Below are 16,109 nucleotides of genomic sequence, written 5' to 3'. Positions count from 1 at the left end.
ACTCGCGCCCCGTCCTCACAGCTTTACTTCTGCCAGTACCTGGTCTCCTACTTTCCAAACTTTACAGAAGCTCTCCTGCGAACCTTGCAGAACTAGCACTCCTGAAAGAAAGGATATTGCGGAGACATGGCTTAGCCACAGCCTGGGGGATGTTTCCAGAATGATATTTTCACTCTGTAGCGGGGTGTGCGCTGGTATGAAACTTCCTGGCAGATTAAAACAGTGTGCCGGAGCGAGACTCGAACTCGGGACCCTTTTGTTTGGAAGGCAGGAGACTGCAGAAGCAAAGCTGTGAGGACGGGACGTGAGTCGTGCTGGGGTAGCTCAGATGGTAGAGCACTTGCCCCCGAAAGGCAAAGGTCCCGAGTTCGAGTCTCGGTCCGGCATGCAGTTTTAAACTGCCAGGAAGTTTCATATCAGCGCACACTCCGCTGCACAGTGAAAATCTCATTATGCCACGTTGTTACGTTTTCTGTGATTGAGATTGGGCAATGCCGGCCGGAATTGGTCATTTCGTTTGGAAGTAATGTGGTTTTGTCGAACATTATATTTTCAAAATAATCAGTCATTGTAGCGACTAGCTCGAGAAAATGTTGTTGTTTCACTATTCTGCCTTTACGGTAGAGGAACACCTGTAACCTTTGCTGACGTGGATGAGATGAAAGACAGTATTGCGGCAGTGCCACGTGCCGATGATGCCTTTGGGTTTCCCGGACAGATCTGCAGCCACAGTACTGAGAAATCCGACATGCACATGGCTGCTGGCGGCTGCTGCGCCTAATTGAAACTGATAATGGGATGCGGGAGGCCGACCAGTTTTGTGCTAACAGCCAATTACGGCGTCGACGCCCCAGTGCGCGCGATAATGAACAGGCCGGCGACCGCTGCCCAGGGGTCCACCTCGCGCCGCCTCATCGTAGTCGTCGTCGTCATCATCATCATCATCATCATCATCATATACTTGACATACGTTCGTAGTTTTAAACTACTACGCTGGTTGCCGTTCTATTTCGTAAACCCAATTGTCTCTGGCATTAGCTGTGAGGATTACGTTTATCTGTAAGACGAGTAAACTTCTCCAAAATTAAAGTAAAATATAATGGTAAAATACTTCAGTTTTATTCTTCTTACGACGGCTCTTCGTTTTGGCCATGGGAGGACCAAGGCAATTCCAGTCTGCTTCGTTTCTTCTGATAGTTACTGTTGTCCAATATTCTTTCATTCTCAGACAGCACTTTGCAATCTTCTTCGTTCTTCCGTCGACAATGAGTTTGCCGTGGGTCTGAGTCTGTCCTAGAAACCTACGACAGCCCGAATTTTTATGGTTCCGGTCCCAGTGCATGAAAACGGAACCTTTATCGGTTCACTTTGTTGTCTGCTTGTCTATTGTCCGACTGTTGAAAACCATTTTTCCCAGGAGCAGTTTGACGTATAAAGTTTAAATTTCTGTTACGTCTTAGGATTTACGTTTCCTTGGCGATGTAGAAAATTGAAGCTTTTAAGTCAATGCAGTCAGAAAATACGGCCGTAAGTGTCACGTATTAAGATACTCACAAACTCAATCATCCCGTTGACCTAAAATCATGAAATTTATCGGGAAGCATGGTTCCACACTTCCAGCGGCCTTGCCACAGTGGCAACACCGGTTCTCGTAAGAACACCGAAGTTAAGCGCTGTTGGGCTTGGCTAGCACTTGGATGGGTGACCGTCCGGTCTGCTGAGCGCTGTTGGCAAGCGGTGTGCATTCAGTCCTTGTGAGGAAAGTTGTGGAGCTATCTGACTGAGAAGCAGCGGCTCCGATCACGAAAAATAGCAATGGCCGCGAGAGCGGTGCTGACCACATGCATTATCTGCATCCTGTGACGCCAATAATCTGAGGTTGACACGGCGGTCGGTCAGTTCCGCTGTGCCTTCTGAGGCCTTTTCGGGCAGGTTTTTAAGGTTTCACATTACAAGTAAAGGGAAAAATCCGAAAATTGTTATTTTTTAATGATATCACAGAGAAAAAAATATAACGTGTTATTAGACTGACTGACTGTTCAACCCTCTGGTAAGACCCCTTTTTCTCAGGAACGGGTAGACAAATCAGTTTGACATTTATATCAGATACTGAGGTCTGTGTCCTTTGGTGGCGTAAAAATGCTAAGCTTCTATGTCCATCAAAACATAAGATACTGTCAGTTATGTCATATATTTTGATACTCGCAAGCTCACTCATTAACACCTACACTTGACGTGAACGCATGATATTTGACTAGAAGATATGTTTCACAATGCAGATAAAGGAAAAGAATCAGAAAATTACTAATATGTTACTAAACATAGGAAAAATTTTGTCTTTTGTCATTTCTTATTTGATTTTGAACTTGAAATTAAAACACTCTAGAAAGTCTGGAAATCCCTGTGACAGATATCTAATCAGTGTCAGTGTCAATGTTGTTGTTGTTGTGGTCTTCAGTCCTGAGACTGGTTTGATGCAGCTCTCCAAGCTACTCTATCCTGTGCAAGCTTCTCCATCTCCCAGTACCTACTGCAACCTATATCCTTCTGAATCTGTTTAGTATATTCATCTCTTGGTCTCCCTCTACGACTTTTACCCTCCACGCTGCCCTCCAATACTAAATTGGTGGCCCCTTGATGCCTCCGAATATGCCCTACCAACCGATGTCTCCTTCTAGTCAAGTTGTGCTACAAATTTCTCTTCTCCCAATTCTATTCAGTACCTCCTCATTAGTTATGTGATCTATCCATCTAATCTTCAGCATTCTTCTGTAGCATCACATTTCGAAAGCTTCTATTCTCTTCTCGTCCAAACTATTTATCGTCCATGTTTCATTTCCATACATGGCTACACTCCATGCAAATACTTTCAGAAACGACTTCCTAACGCTTAAATCTATACTCGATGTTAACAGTTTTCTCTTCTTCAGAAACGCTTTCCTTGCCATTCCCAGTGTATATTTTATATCCTGTCGACTTCGACCATCATCAGTTATTTTGCTCCCCAAATAGCAAAACTTATTTACATCTCAGGTGAAAATCGCTGAGTTCCCCAATTCCCGGAGTGGGTGAACTGTCTACATGCATAATTAAGTGCCGCGCGGGATTAGCCACGCGGTCTGGGGCGCTGCAGTCATGGACTGTGCGGCTGGTCCCGGCGGAGATTCGAGTCCTCCATCAGGCATGGGTGTGTGTGTTTGTCCTTAGGATAATTTAGGTTAAGTAGTGTGTAAGCTTAGGGACTAATGACCTTACCAGTTAAGTCCCATAAGATTTCACACAGATTTGAACATAATTAAGTTTGAACGAAATCCTTAATGCTAGGGTCCTGGACCGTTTTCATTACTTCAAACTCAAAACTTTGCAAATCTGCTTCCTGTATACCCATTTCTTCCAGATCCCTTTGTACCGATTGAATCTTGCGTGCTTTGGTTCTCTTGTTCACAGGAAACTACATTATCTGATGTGTCGATTTCCCCCGTGTTCGAAGTTCTGGGTCCTCTTCTTCCTAATGGTATTTGTAGACTTAGAGAAAGCTTTTGACAATGTTGACTGGAATACTGTCTTACACATTCTAAAGGTGGCACGGGTAAAATACAGAGAGCGAAAGACTATTTACAATTTGTACAGAAACCAGATGGCAGTTATAAGAGTCGAGGGGCAAGAAAGAGAAGCAGTGGTTGGGAAGGGAGTAAGACAGGGTTGTAGCATATCCCCGATGTTATTCAATGTGAATATTGAGCAAGCAGTAAAGGAAACAAAAGAAACGTTCGGAGTAGGTATTAAAATCCATGGAGAAGAAATAAAAACTTTGAGCCTCGCCGATGACATTGTAATTCTGTCAGAGACAGCAAAGGACTTAGTAGAGCAGTTGAACGGAATGGACAGTGTCTTGAAAGGAGGATATAAGATGAACATCAACAAAAGCAAAACGAGGATAATGGAATGCAGTCGAAGTAAGTCGGGTGATGCTGAGGGAATTAGACTAGGAAATGGGACACTTAAAGTGGTAAAGGAGTTTTGCTATTTGGGGAGCAAAATAACTGATGATGGTCGAAGTAGAGAGGATATAAAATGTAGACTGGCAATGGCAAGGAAAGCGTTTCTGAAGAAGAGAAATATGTTAACATCGAGTATAGATTTAAGTGTCAGGAAGTCGTTTCTGAAAGTATTTGTATGGAGTGTAGCCATGTATGGAAATGAAACATGGACGATAAATAGTTTGGACGAGAAGAGAATAGAAGCTTTCGAAATGTGATGCTACAGAAGAATGCTGAAGATTAGATGGGTAGACCACATAACTAATGAGGAGGTATTGAATAGAATTGGGGAGAAGAGGAGTTTGTGGCACAACTTGACAAGAAGAAGGGACCGGTTGGTAGGAAACATTCTGAGGCATCAAGGGATCACAAATTTAGCATTGGAGGGCAGCGTGGAGGGTAAAAATCGTAGAGGGAGACCAAGAGATGAATACACTAAGCAGATTCAGAAGGATGTAGGTTGCAGTAAATACTAGGAGATGAAGAAGCTTGCACAGGATAGAGTAGCATGGAGACTGCATCAAACCAGTCTGAGGACTAAAGACAACAACAACAACAACAACAACAACAACAACAACATTTTGATTCGCTCGTTTTCTATATTAACCGTGTCCTGTTCTTCGAGGTATTAAATCCTCTTGAGAATCAAGCATTCCATAAGTTGTAGCCTCTTCAGTTATTCTGTTTTTACGTGGTTCAGACATTTTTCTGCGTACAAGGCTTGAGGCTGGTAATGTCTCAGTTTTCCTTTGATTGAAAGATTAATATTATTTTGGATTGTCATAGTTTGTACGCTAAATTCAGGTTATTTATTCGTGCCCCCATTTCTTCTTTTTCTACCCACTCTCCTACGTATTTAAATCTGTTCACCTTCCAGATTTTTCCTCCTTTCGTCGTCATCCACCTAGGAGCTGTCTTGATGTTCGTCGTATGCTGTACCTTCTCGATACAGATCTGCAGGCCTACTTCAGCCACTTATCTCTGTAGTTATGTGGCTGGATCAGTCACCTCTTATATTTCAGACAGTATCTCTGTCGATGTACAGACAACATAATCGTTTCATTTTTTCTAGTACCCCAATCGTATTTACCCGCTCTCATCGCCATTCTCTGATCATCTTATCAAGGAAACTGTTGAATAGGAAGAGGAAGGATCCCTCTCTGTTTGCCACAGTTTTGATCACAAAGGAGTCTTAAAGCTTTCCTCTTAACTTAACCTTGGTTGTCATGTTGCTGAAGATGCGTTTAATCAGTTTACTGGATATTCAGTTCAAACAAATCTCCTCTAAAAATTGGAAGATTACGAGGCTACCAACCGAATCACAGGCTTATTTTTGTTTCTCAGTTTGGAGAAAGTAAAAAAAAGGTTAAATCAGACTTTCTCTGAGCGGTACAGTCGCTTCAGATTTTCACCAAGCAGTACGTGAGTCAAGTGGTCTTCCGTTCGAAGAGAGGTCTGATCCAGCTCTTCTCGCTAATTTGTAATGTGAAAGTCTCTTCATCTCTGCATAACAACTGCGCCCTACACTCATTTCAGCCTGCCCACTGAAGTCAAACTTTCGTCTCCTATATTTTTTATTACCATCACACTTGCCTGCAGTTATCATATTGATACCTCAGGATGCGTCCTACCAATCTGTCCCATCTTTTAGTGGTATTTTGTCATAAAGTTCTTGCTTTCCCGATTCGATTCAGCACATCTTCATTACTGAACCAAATTACTCACCTAATAATCAACATTCTTCTGCAGCACCTTGATTCAAAAACTTCTATTCTCTCCTTGTCCATTGTGTTCATCGTCGACGTATCAGCTCCGTACAAGGTTACACTACAGACAGATACCTCCAGGAAACACTTCCTAACACTTACAGTTATATTCGATTTTGACATATTTCTTTTTTACAGAAAAACTTTCCTTGCTATTGCCAGTAAATTTTTTATATCCTCTCTTACTTTGTTACCAAAATAAGAAAATTCATCTTCTACTTTTAGATTTGCTAATCTAATTCCTCCGGCATCGTCTGTTTTAATTCAGCTGCATTCCATCATCCTTGTTTTACTTTCGTTAATGTTTATCTTAGAGTCCCTTTCCAAGACACTACTCATTCCGTTCAGCTACTCCTCCAAGCCGTTCTGTCTGACAGAAGTAGAGCGTCATCGGTAGACATCAAAGTTTTAATATCTTCTTCCTCAAATTTAATTTCCTTTCCAAACTGCTCCTCGGGTTTCTTCACTGCCTGCTCATTCTACAGATTGTACAACATAGGGGGATAGGCTACAACTCTGCCTCAGTCCCTTCACAACTACTGCTTCCCTTCCATGTTCTTCGAGTCTTAAAACTTTGTCTCGTTTCTGTATAAACAGTGGATATACGTTGGCCCATTTTTCTTGTTTTGTTGGTGATAAATTGAGAAAGTGTATGTATCGAAAAAAAATCTTAAGCTTGAGAGAAGGTTAAACTTCAGGCAGTGTCTGAATATCTGACGTCTGCACATGCGAGTATCTCCGTATCGGTCCTTCACTTTGTAGTAGGTGACTTTACTTCACGTACAGCTGGATTCAGCTGCCTGCACACAGATTGCTGTTTCAAAATATACATATTGGTTCAAATGGCTCTGCGCACTGTGGGACTTAACATCCGAGGTCATCAGTCCCCTAGAACGTAGAATCACTTAAACCTAACTATCCCAAGGACATCACACACATCCATGCCCGAGGCAGAATTCGAACCTGAGACCGTAGCGGTCGCGCGGTTCCAGACTGTAGCGCCTAGAACCGCTCGGCCACTCCAGCCGGCTATACATATTGCATCTGTAAATTTGTATATGTTTCCAAGGAATGACTTTATCATTATTTTAATTTCTGTGTATAGATGAAACAAACCATTAACAGTAATTTTTCTCGAGTGCGTTAAGGGATCGATAGTGGCGTAACTGTGTAATTTTCACAGTTTTAACAGTTACTGGCAGTAGGCTCCTTATCGAACATTTCCTGGCAGTGGCCTCGTTTTTACGAGCGTTGTTACGTATCCAAGAAAATAATTTACAGACCTAAGGTAAAGCTTGTTCGGAAAATGTTAATTTAGTCCTTTAAAATACAGTCAGCGCTCCGACGTGTGTTGATATGGAAAAAATAAAAACAAGTTACATGACTGAAGTTATGTTTGCAACTGCCCGGAGAGGATCTCGTCAGAAATTCAGTTTACCTTCTTTCCGTGTTGTTACTGATTCTTCCAGTGTTCGAATTACTTCTCTGCCTGTAGTCGTTTTCTTTGTTCGAGCCATAATGCTCCTGTTATTCTTAGTTTTCATTCGCCAGGATGTAGCAGTGTTTCATTTTTCTTCCAGGAACTCTTTCTTATTTCTGATTTTTGAATATTACTTCTGTACAGGTCTTTTCTGCCACCTCACAGCCAGACCTTTGTTTGTTTATTTTTGGAAATATTTGTTTGCTTTATAAATTTCGACTCATTGAGAGAAGATGCCGAAAAGCTGAACCTTGCCGTTAATGAGCGGACATAATATTTCCCTTTAGGAGATTCACGTTTTGGTCTTGGTTTACCTGCACGAAGTCTTCCTCAGCGCTGTTTTTCATTGTTGGCAGTTACATCCATTAAACACTTGGGGGTACGCGTAGGGAGCAGCGAGTGGCACGCCCACATGAAACGAATCGTTGGAAAGGCAGATACCGGAATGAGATTTATAAGGAGGTTACAATTCATGGGGGGGGGGGGGGGGGGCGGGCGAGGGTGACTATAGCTTACAAAATCCTATTCTAGCGATACTTGAAAATTTTTCGTCTGTTTGGGGCCCGTACCAGGAAGGATATTACGGTGTTGTTCACTGTTCAAATTCAGGGACTGGACTTTCCCGGAAGAGTCATCCGGTGCATTGCTTCCTCCTACGTATGTTTTGCGGAAGTCCATGAAGAGAGAATTAGATGGTGGTGGTTAGTGTTTAACGTCCCGTCGACAACGAGGTCATTAGAGACGGAGCGCAAGCTCGGGTTAGGGAAGGATTGGGAAGGAAATCGGCCGTGCCCTTTCAAAGGAACCATCCCGGCATTTGCCTGAAACGATTTAGGGAAATCACGGAAAACCTAAATCAGGATGACCGGAGACGGGATTGAACCGTCGTCCTCCCGAATGCGAGTCCAGTGTGCTAACCACTGCGCCACCTCGCTCGGTAAGAGAGAATTAGAGAGATTCGAGCTCGCAGGTATGTTTACCAACAATCACCTTTTCCACGGACCATTCGCGACTGGGACAGAAATGGGGAGAAGTGGCAATGGCAGACGAATTGCACAATAACATGGCACCGGCGCAGAAACGCATTTTCGTCGTATGTGCTTGGCGAGCATTCTCTTTATTCTCAAGGGAAAGCCAGCTCAGTTGACAGCTGCCTGCTCTCGACTACATAGCGTGACAACGCAGCCTTCTTGCACCCCAAGTGTAGGGAAAGTTATTCATCAGCAGGCGCGTAATGTCATTAGTTTTTTGTCGGGCTGGCGAACGAGGAAGCAAAAGTCTCATTAAAACTCTGCTTAGGAAGGCTGCAGGAAAAACTAGCTGTTCCATTAGCTGAGGAAAGATAGCGACAACATAGAAATAAGAATTCCAATGGTTACGTATTTCCGATAGACGCGGAATAGGGGGAAGAGAAATTTTTACTTTACGTAATATTGCCGATCAGGTTATCGGGAGACTGATTCATAATTTTCTCATGGAACACGTATATATTTTCAGTACCGTTGTAAATGAAATGATTGCATCACGTTATGGGTGGGAGCCCCAGTATGATGTATTTGGCCGCCTAGTGCAGGTCTTTGTAATTGGCGCCACTTCGACGACTTTTGCGTCAGTGATGATGAGGCCAACATCGCGCGCAATCCCCAAGCGGACAAGACCTCTGACCTGGCCAGGAATCGAACCCGAGACCTAAGGATCTGGGGCAGGGTTGGCCACAGGATCGGCCTGTCTTGGCTTTACTCGGTACAGCGCGATATTTCATTTAGTGCTGCTGGGCGGCATTTTCCGGACGGCACGACTTTCTTCAGTTTGGTAGAATCGAGGTGTCAGCGCTGTTTACCCGGGTTAGATTCCCGGCTGGGTCGGAGATTTTCTCCGCTCAGGGACTGTGTGTTGTGTTGTCCTTATCATCATCATTTCATCCCCATCGACACGCAAGTCGCCGAAATGGCGTCAATTCGAAAGACTTGTACCAGGTGAACGGTCTACCCGACGGGAGGCCCTAGCCACACGGCATTTACATTTTTACCTTCCATTGTTTCTCACGGTGTATACGAAGTTAACGGGTCCAGTGGCTGTTTGCAAAAAAAGAGGTAGCCTAGCGATCTGCTGTCACAAGTCCTTAAAATGAATTGAAATGATAGAAGTGAAGGATAAAATTTCTCAATATTTATTACGTAATATACCGTCACCTAATCGACAGTTACCACAAATTTTTCTATGGAGCCACATTACAACACTATGCAGAAAGAATTCAGAGGTTTAGTTCACAATGAAAAGACCCAAAGGACTACAACGATCGACATAGGGGATTCATTTTCCCGTGCGTCAAGAAGCACTTTCCACTAAATTGGCAGGTATGGAGTACATAAAGAAATCGATGGTACGAATAGTAAAATTTGTCAAGTCGCACGCGTTTTTCCATTGTTAGTTGCAACCAGTTAGCGATGGGATTGTGCGAAGCAGATGCAAACTGCGTTGGTTAAGTCAAGGGGCAAGCTTGGAACGAGTTATTGATTTAAAACTCTCTATTGTTGGATCTGTGCAGGAAAAAGGAGTGCAGAAACGAAAAAATGTATCGCAACCTCATATCTCAAGTGGACTTGGCTGCACACTGTCCACACTAAGACATTGCAAGGCGAAGAAAAAAATTCTTTCTGATTCGATGGGGCTGGATTTTAAAAAATCGCATTGTAAAAGGGACACATTCTGTGAAATTCATCCCAGTTTCCTAAACTCATTCGCGAGGTTTGAAGAATTCATTGTAGCGATGAAAGGGTTACGACAGTTCTCTGAACGTTTTATGGACACTGTCCATCCTACGTCTGTTTTCGAGCTGATTGCCGTTACAGCTGAAATCTTTCCTGTCCATGAGCAGATGTAACTGATGGGTCTGCAATCTAATTCCCATTTTAAAGATATTCCTTTCACATTAAAACTGCCCAGGACGTCTACATTGTTTTCCTCAGGTAGAGTTTCGACGTTGCTATAATCAAGGTTGCACATGTTATGTAAGACATCAGTCAGTATATGTTTCTGAGAGGATTTTTCCGATTATGAAATTAAATGAGTCATGATAATGTGGCAATCTTAATGTGAAGATCTGTGAAATTATCTGTGTCTGTCTGCCAACAGTTGATGCAAGATAAAAATTGTTCAAAATTTGTTTTGTTCCTGAAACATGTCATTAAGAAATATGAAGAATGAAATCAAGTCGTATTCAGTCCAACTTGTAAGGTGTCAGGCAAATCCAACACCTTCCATGAAAACCCTGTCATCATAAGCAAATCCAGTAGTATGTCACATAGCTCTGAATAAATCGTGACATTAAATTAACCAAAGTAATACGAGTAACGAGTGAGCAAATGGAATACCACAGACTAACACAAGAATGCCTAAATGCATGTCATACCTTCCCACCGTGAGACAGACGCAGTTCTGAAGGGGAGAAACGAGAACAGAAGCCGAGAGCAGAACCGTGTAAAGCTGGAAGGCCCTACGATAAGGGACAGACGGACACCCACGTCGCCAGCTAACCGCTAGGACCACACCACCCGCAAGTTTTAGCGTGAGACTTTTTCGCGTCTGTTACATCAGGACCACCCCCCCACCCCAGCCCATGTTAAAAGATAGAGCCCTCCAGAAGAACAGTATAGATCTTACGATAACGCTAAAAGGACCACACCAGCTGCAAGTTTTAGCGTGAGACTTTTTCGCGTCTCTGTTACGTTGCAAACTTTAAAAACATTGCCCCACCACGAAAAGTATAATGTTTCTCATTGGATGGACAGAATTTTTGTAGGCGGAGCTTAAGGTTAACATTGAGACCCTGATTGGTCAGATGAAAACACAGCCAGATAGTTTTTTTCAAACAAACTTCGGTAAATTGTAGTAAGGAGAAGTTAGGGGAAAGTTGCTTCCGAGACGGCGAGGTGAGCGGAGCTGTGCTGCCCGCCGCCCCCTGACGAACACCGACAAGGTAATGAACGCACGCGATGCCGCATTTTTGCTCGCCGCCCCCTGACGAACACCGACAAGGTAATGAACGCACGCGATGCCGCATTTTTGAGCGCATAAGGCTTCACTCAGAACTGCAGAAGTCTCATCTGTTACACCCCCTTTTTGCGTAATACTAGTGTCGATCGTCAATTAAAGCTCATGGTGTTCACATTTGCCACTTGATGTAAAAATCTGAAACGCGATGATTTTTCTGTTATATAGTTATTGAGAATCCACATCAGGCACTGTAATTTACGACAAGTTAGATAAGTAATTAAAGATAATTGAGGGTTTTCTCTTTTATGAAACTTCATTTAAACCTAGATTATAGATGTGATATGGCATAGGTCATCTTTCGATCCATTGTAGAACTTGGAAATCCATTCAGGGAATATTCGTTCACATTTTTTGTTGAACCCAGTTGGTTTTTACCATCCTGTATTAAAACATTTCCTTTTATCAATAGTGCAATTTATAAACAATGTTTTGTGAGTAGAATAAAATTTCCAATGGTAGACTTAACTGCTTTTTCGACTGTATTTTACCAGCTAACTAAAAATAGGAAAGCCTTGAACCCCTTCCACTAAATTTAGTTAGTATTAAGACTCTTTTACAGGGAGTGCAGTGGAGCTGACGCTGAAATCATTAAGTATTTGGTTATATCATCGCTAGTCTCACTGAACTCTTCTGAATTCTACATGTCATGTGTGGTCTGGCGTCTCCTTACCAGCAACAGGTCCCAGGTTCAAACTAGTCAATTCCCTAAAAAAACACGCTCAGAGCGTCGTTGCGCAAAAGTGGTAGGGAGACACGATATAGAACAGACAGACACCACGCAGAATGTTAGAAACTGCATTACCATTTAAATGTGGCGCTTTCGCTGTTCCCCCCTGTTCGTCACGCTCAGAAAGGTCGATACGGTGGTAGCGAGAGCGTGCAGCCAGGTGGGGTGGAGATCTATGGCATGGGAGTAAGAGCACTGCCCGTGAGGCGAATGCTCGTCCGTCCTGGTCTAGAGGTAGCAGCACAAGAGCATGCGCGGAACAACGCGGGCTGTAGATGCGCAATCGGCGGGCACGCGATGGAAGAGCGCTAGTGATGGGAGTTACCGGCAGACGCTGCAGGGTAAGTGCCGAATGCTGGAAGAGGAGTGTCAGATTAAAGCGAGGCCTACACTTAGATTCCAGAATGAGATTTTCACTCAGCGGCGGGATGTGCGCTGATATGAAGAGCAGGAGAGCTTCTGTAAAGTTTTGGAAAGTAGGAGACGAGGTAGTGGCAGAAGTAAAGCTGTGAGGACGGGACGCGAGTCGTGCTTGGGTAGATCAGTTGGTAGAGTACTTGCCCGCGAACGGCAAAGGTCCCGAGTTCGAGTCTCGGTCCGTCACACAGTTTTAATCTGCCAGGAAGTTTTTACACTCAAACTCTTTGTGAATATTAAGTCAAATACCTCCACGCCCACACTTGCGTGGTGACCACTCAAAAAGATCTGTCACCATTACTTTGGTTAGTATCTAAAAAAATTTCTCTTGAAATGCAACAAAAGCAATGATTTATTTCGTCCTGGCTTGTTAACCATTTGTAACTTTTAGAGAATCGTAATGAGTGGTGAATTTTAAGTGAAACCTATACATTTCTCTTGTTGCCATAGTAAAATTTGTGTATTTTGCCAAAAAAACAGCGAAGTTTACGCAGTGTCACCTCACTAACACGTTGTGCAGACGGAACTGCGAGAGCATGAAGAAATAATAGTTTATTAAGTTTGTTAAGTGAGGAACAGAGGCAAAGCAACGTCAATAGTTTATAAAAAAACCATATCCTCAGCACAAGGTAAATATGTAACGTCATCATTTACGTTGTTCCAAAAACCATAGTATTTCTCTTGTCACCAGCCACTGATGGTCCTTTAAAATTACATTCTTTCAACAAAAAAGTCTTTAGTTTGTGTAATAAGACGATAGAAAATGAAGTTTCGCTTACTAACCAATACTGTCCTCTTTGCGTGCTGTCATTCACCAAAATCTCACTTCGATATCTCAAACCGTGTATAAAATATGAGGAACACCGTGTATACTTCACTCCTGCTTTACCGCTGGCACGCACGATCGCAAATGATTGCGTTACATCAGATCAATTTTCTCGAAATTGGTGATAGATGCAGTAGAGGCCTCCACTAAAGTCTACAGAAAAATTTAATATGTTAGCTAATCTCGTACACGACAATTATTAATATGCATCAAACACAAATTCATAGCGACCCCTATTTTTCATTGCAAACTTCCACGAATTTCGCGCAGTGCCTTACTTACATGAAAATATCACTAAAACTGTTAACGAAATGATGGGCACGTCGTCAGGAAACTGACATATAAAGCTATAAGTAATACAAAAATGAATTTTTTTTTTACCGAATAGTTTCTGTCATCGTCGACCAGCTGTGGCGGAACCGGTTTATAGTATTTCGTGACTTCATTACTTATAAATGATATTTCAGGTAGATCAAAAATAATATAAAACCAGTTACCTATTGTCAGCGTAACAATTCGTTTGATCTCAAAAATGATTATCCCGGCTAATATTTGTCACTCTGCTAAAGAAATCTCAACTTGACGTTGTGTAGAAATGTCGTCTGGAAAGTCATGTGAGTGGCACTAAATTGCGTGTCATTTATCACATTTTATACAACTGTTACTTAAGATGGAGGCACTTTTCTCTAGCAAAAGGACATTTGGTCACAAAATACTACCCGCGTAAAACACTGACGTATGTCTTATCTTAATATATTTCACGTAAATCGTCCGAAATAATTAGGCTTCATACATCAGCAAATAAGAATTGATATTACGTAACGTGCTGAGAGCACTATTTTTAAAGATTCGATCTGAATTGAATTCTGTCTTTTAGAGTAGATTCGGGACCACCGGTGCACATTTATTTCCATTCATTTATGTCTAACAACATTTATGTTTGTTAAAATTCTTCATTCAAGACGATAGTCAATTTGTCTATTGTTGTTCTCGATTCCTTTTATATCAAGTTAATATATTCAGAAAAAAGTCTTTAAGCCTTTAGTTCCCTTTTCTTTAGCATTTAAAATTATTCTCAATGAAAAATGTTTCATATTTTTTATACCAGCTAATAGTAAACTCCACTGTAAGTTGCTAGCGCTAATGGTTGCGCTCGTAATTGCGGAGCTGAAAATCACACTTAAAAACATTAATTAGATTGGATTACAATTGAAATAAATACAAATCCACGTCTAGAGGATAACGTCTTTATTTTTCAAATAATAATTAACAATATAGTTACAGGTTTTCTCTTTACAGACCTCACACGTCTCACGTCCGAACAGTTCCTCAGTTAGCACAGGAAGAACATCTGAACCACAATTATCACAGATAACAAAAAAAAAAAAAATAATTGTCGTTGTCTATGAATATAGTTCTCTGATAATAGTTTTAATTCACACAGAAATTAAATTATTACAGAAATAATGAAACAAATATCGTCATTTTTACACTTTACAGTCTTTTTTATACGTAGTATTGATAATATTTGTTGAAGTTTGTATATTTAGTTCATTTTAACATCTTGTGGCTAGAACATACTGTCGTGGATATTACACAGCCGAAACAGGGCAAACGCAGTAGGCCTCCCTTCCGAACAAAGGAATGCTCGCTCAGGGCTGGTCACTGCTCGTTGGGTACCGTGTCCTTCACGGATTCCTAACTGCTAGAAAAGGAACGGTGGAGAGTGTTCTAGCAACCGATATCGTGCTCTATGCTAAATTTTGTACCCCATTTTTGTTTTATACGATTTACTCGTGGCAGCAGGTGGTCGATCATATTTTACTTTTCTATATCCTTTATTTATGGAGCTATTTCTTATCGCTAATCGAGTGAGAAACTATTGACCTTGGTTGTACGGACATAATCTGTATGCAGACTTGCAGGATGTAACTTAGAAGTTATTCAAGAAATAAATTTGTGCGTATGCTTCAAGTGCATCTCCCTTACCGCTACCGTTGTCTGCGCAATTACTTGCCGTTTTGTTTATGCACACTCAACCCTCCACCAAAAATCATAAGACGTCTTGCGGGTGGTAGATGTAGATACACATATTACTGCAGTGATTACCAAACGTCAATAAACGTCAATTACCAAACGTCGCCAGACTCTGTAACGACATAGGCCTTTCTCCTTCTCACGAACAGCCACTATCGTCGGCAGCGAGGATTGTCTGCAACACAACACGCCAGGGGCGGTCCCTATTAGGGGGCTCGACCGTCATATCCTCGGGGAGAGGGGGAGAAAGCTCTACAGCGACTTCTCGACAATCGCGTGCGTGCTGGTGCGCGTGTGGAAACGCAGCAGTGAATGGTGCGTGCGAAGGAGGAGACGCAATGGGCTTACTTCTGACTCGGTTCAGGCCGTGTCAGCAGGGCGCTTCGGCCGTGTAGCGAGCCGCCTGATTGGGCCAATCTCGCGTCGCATCTGCTGGCTATGGCCTCGCGCCCCTGCATCCTGGGTGTCCTCCACGATGTCCCAGCTGTGAGGCAGTTGCTACGTAGGACAACGACGCCTCTTACTCCATAGTACGAGTCGCAGTACAAACAGTTACAATCACATAAATCTGTGAGGCTTGGAAACCAACACCCACCGAACCAAAAATATCGAATTCTTCTATTAGAGGCGAGATTCGACCTCGTCTTAACAACCACAGCGGAGTAAATCTGGCGTCATAATAGATTTAGGATGGAAGAGGGTGTTGCACCTGTGCTCAAATGAGAGTCAAATGGTTCAGATGGCTCTGAGCACTATGCGA

General features: G+C 42.5%; 1 pseudogene; it reads left to right on the top strand.

Annotated features, from left to right (window-relative positions):
• Positions 1 to 1,615: 1,615 nt before the first annotated feature.
• LOC126237801 (5S ribosomal RNA) lies at positions 1,616 to 1,733 on the top strand (annotated as a pseudogene).
• The last annotated feature ends 14,376 nt before the right edge of the window (positions 1,734 to 16,109 follow it).

The sequence above is a fragment of the Schistocerca nitens genome, chromosome 2 (genome assembly GCF_023898315.1).
Source record: "Schistocerca nitens isolate TAMUIC-IGC-003100 chromosome 2, iqSchNite1.1, whole genome shotgun sequence".
Lineage (NCBI taxonomy): Eukaryota > Metazoa > Arthropoda > Insecta > Orthoptera > Acrididae > Schistocerca > Schistocerca nitens.
The sequence above is the reverse complement of the archived record's forward strand: the minus strand, read 5'-3'. Positions and strand labels throughout refer to the sequence as shown.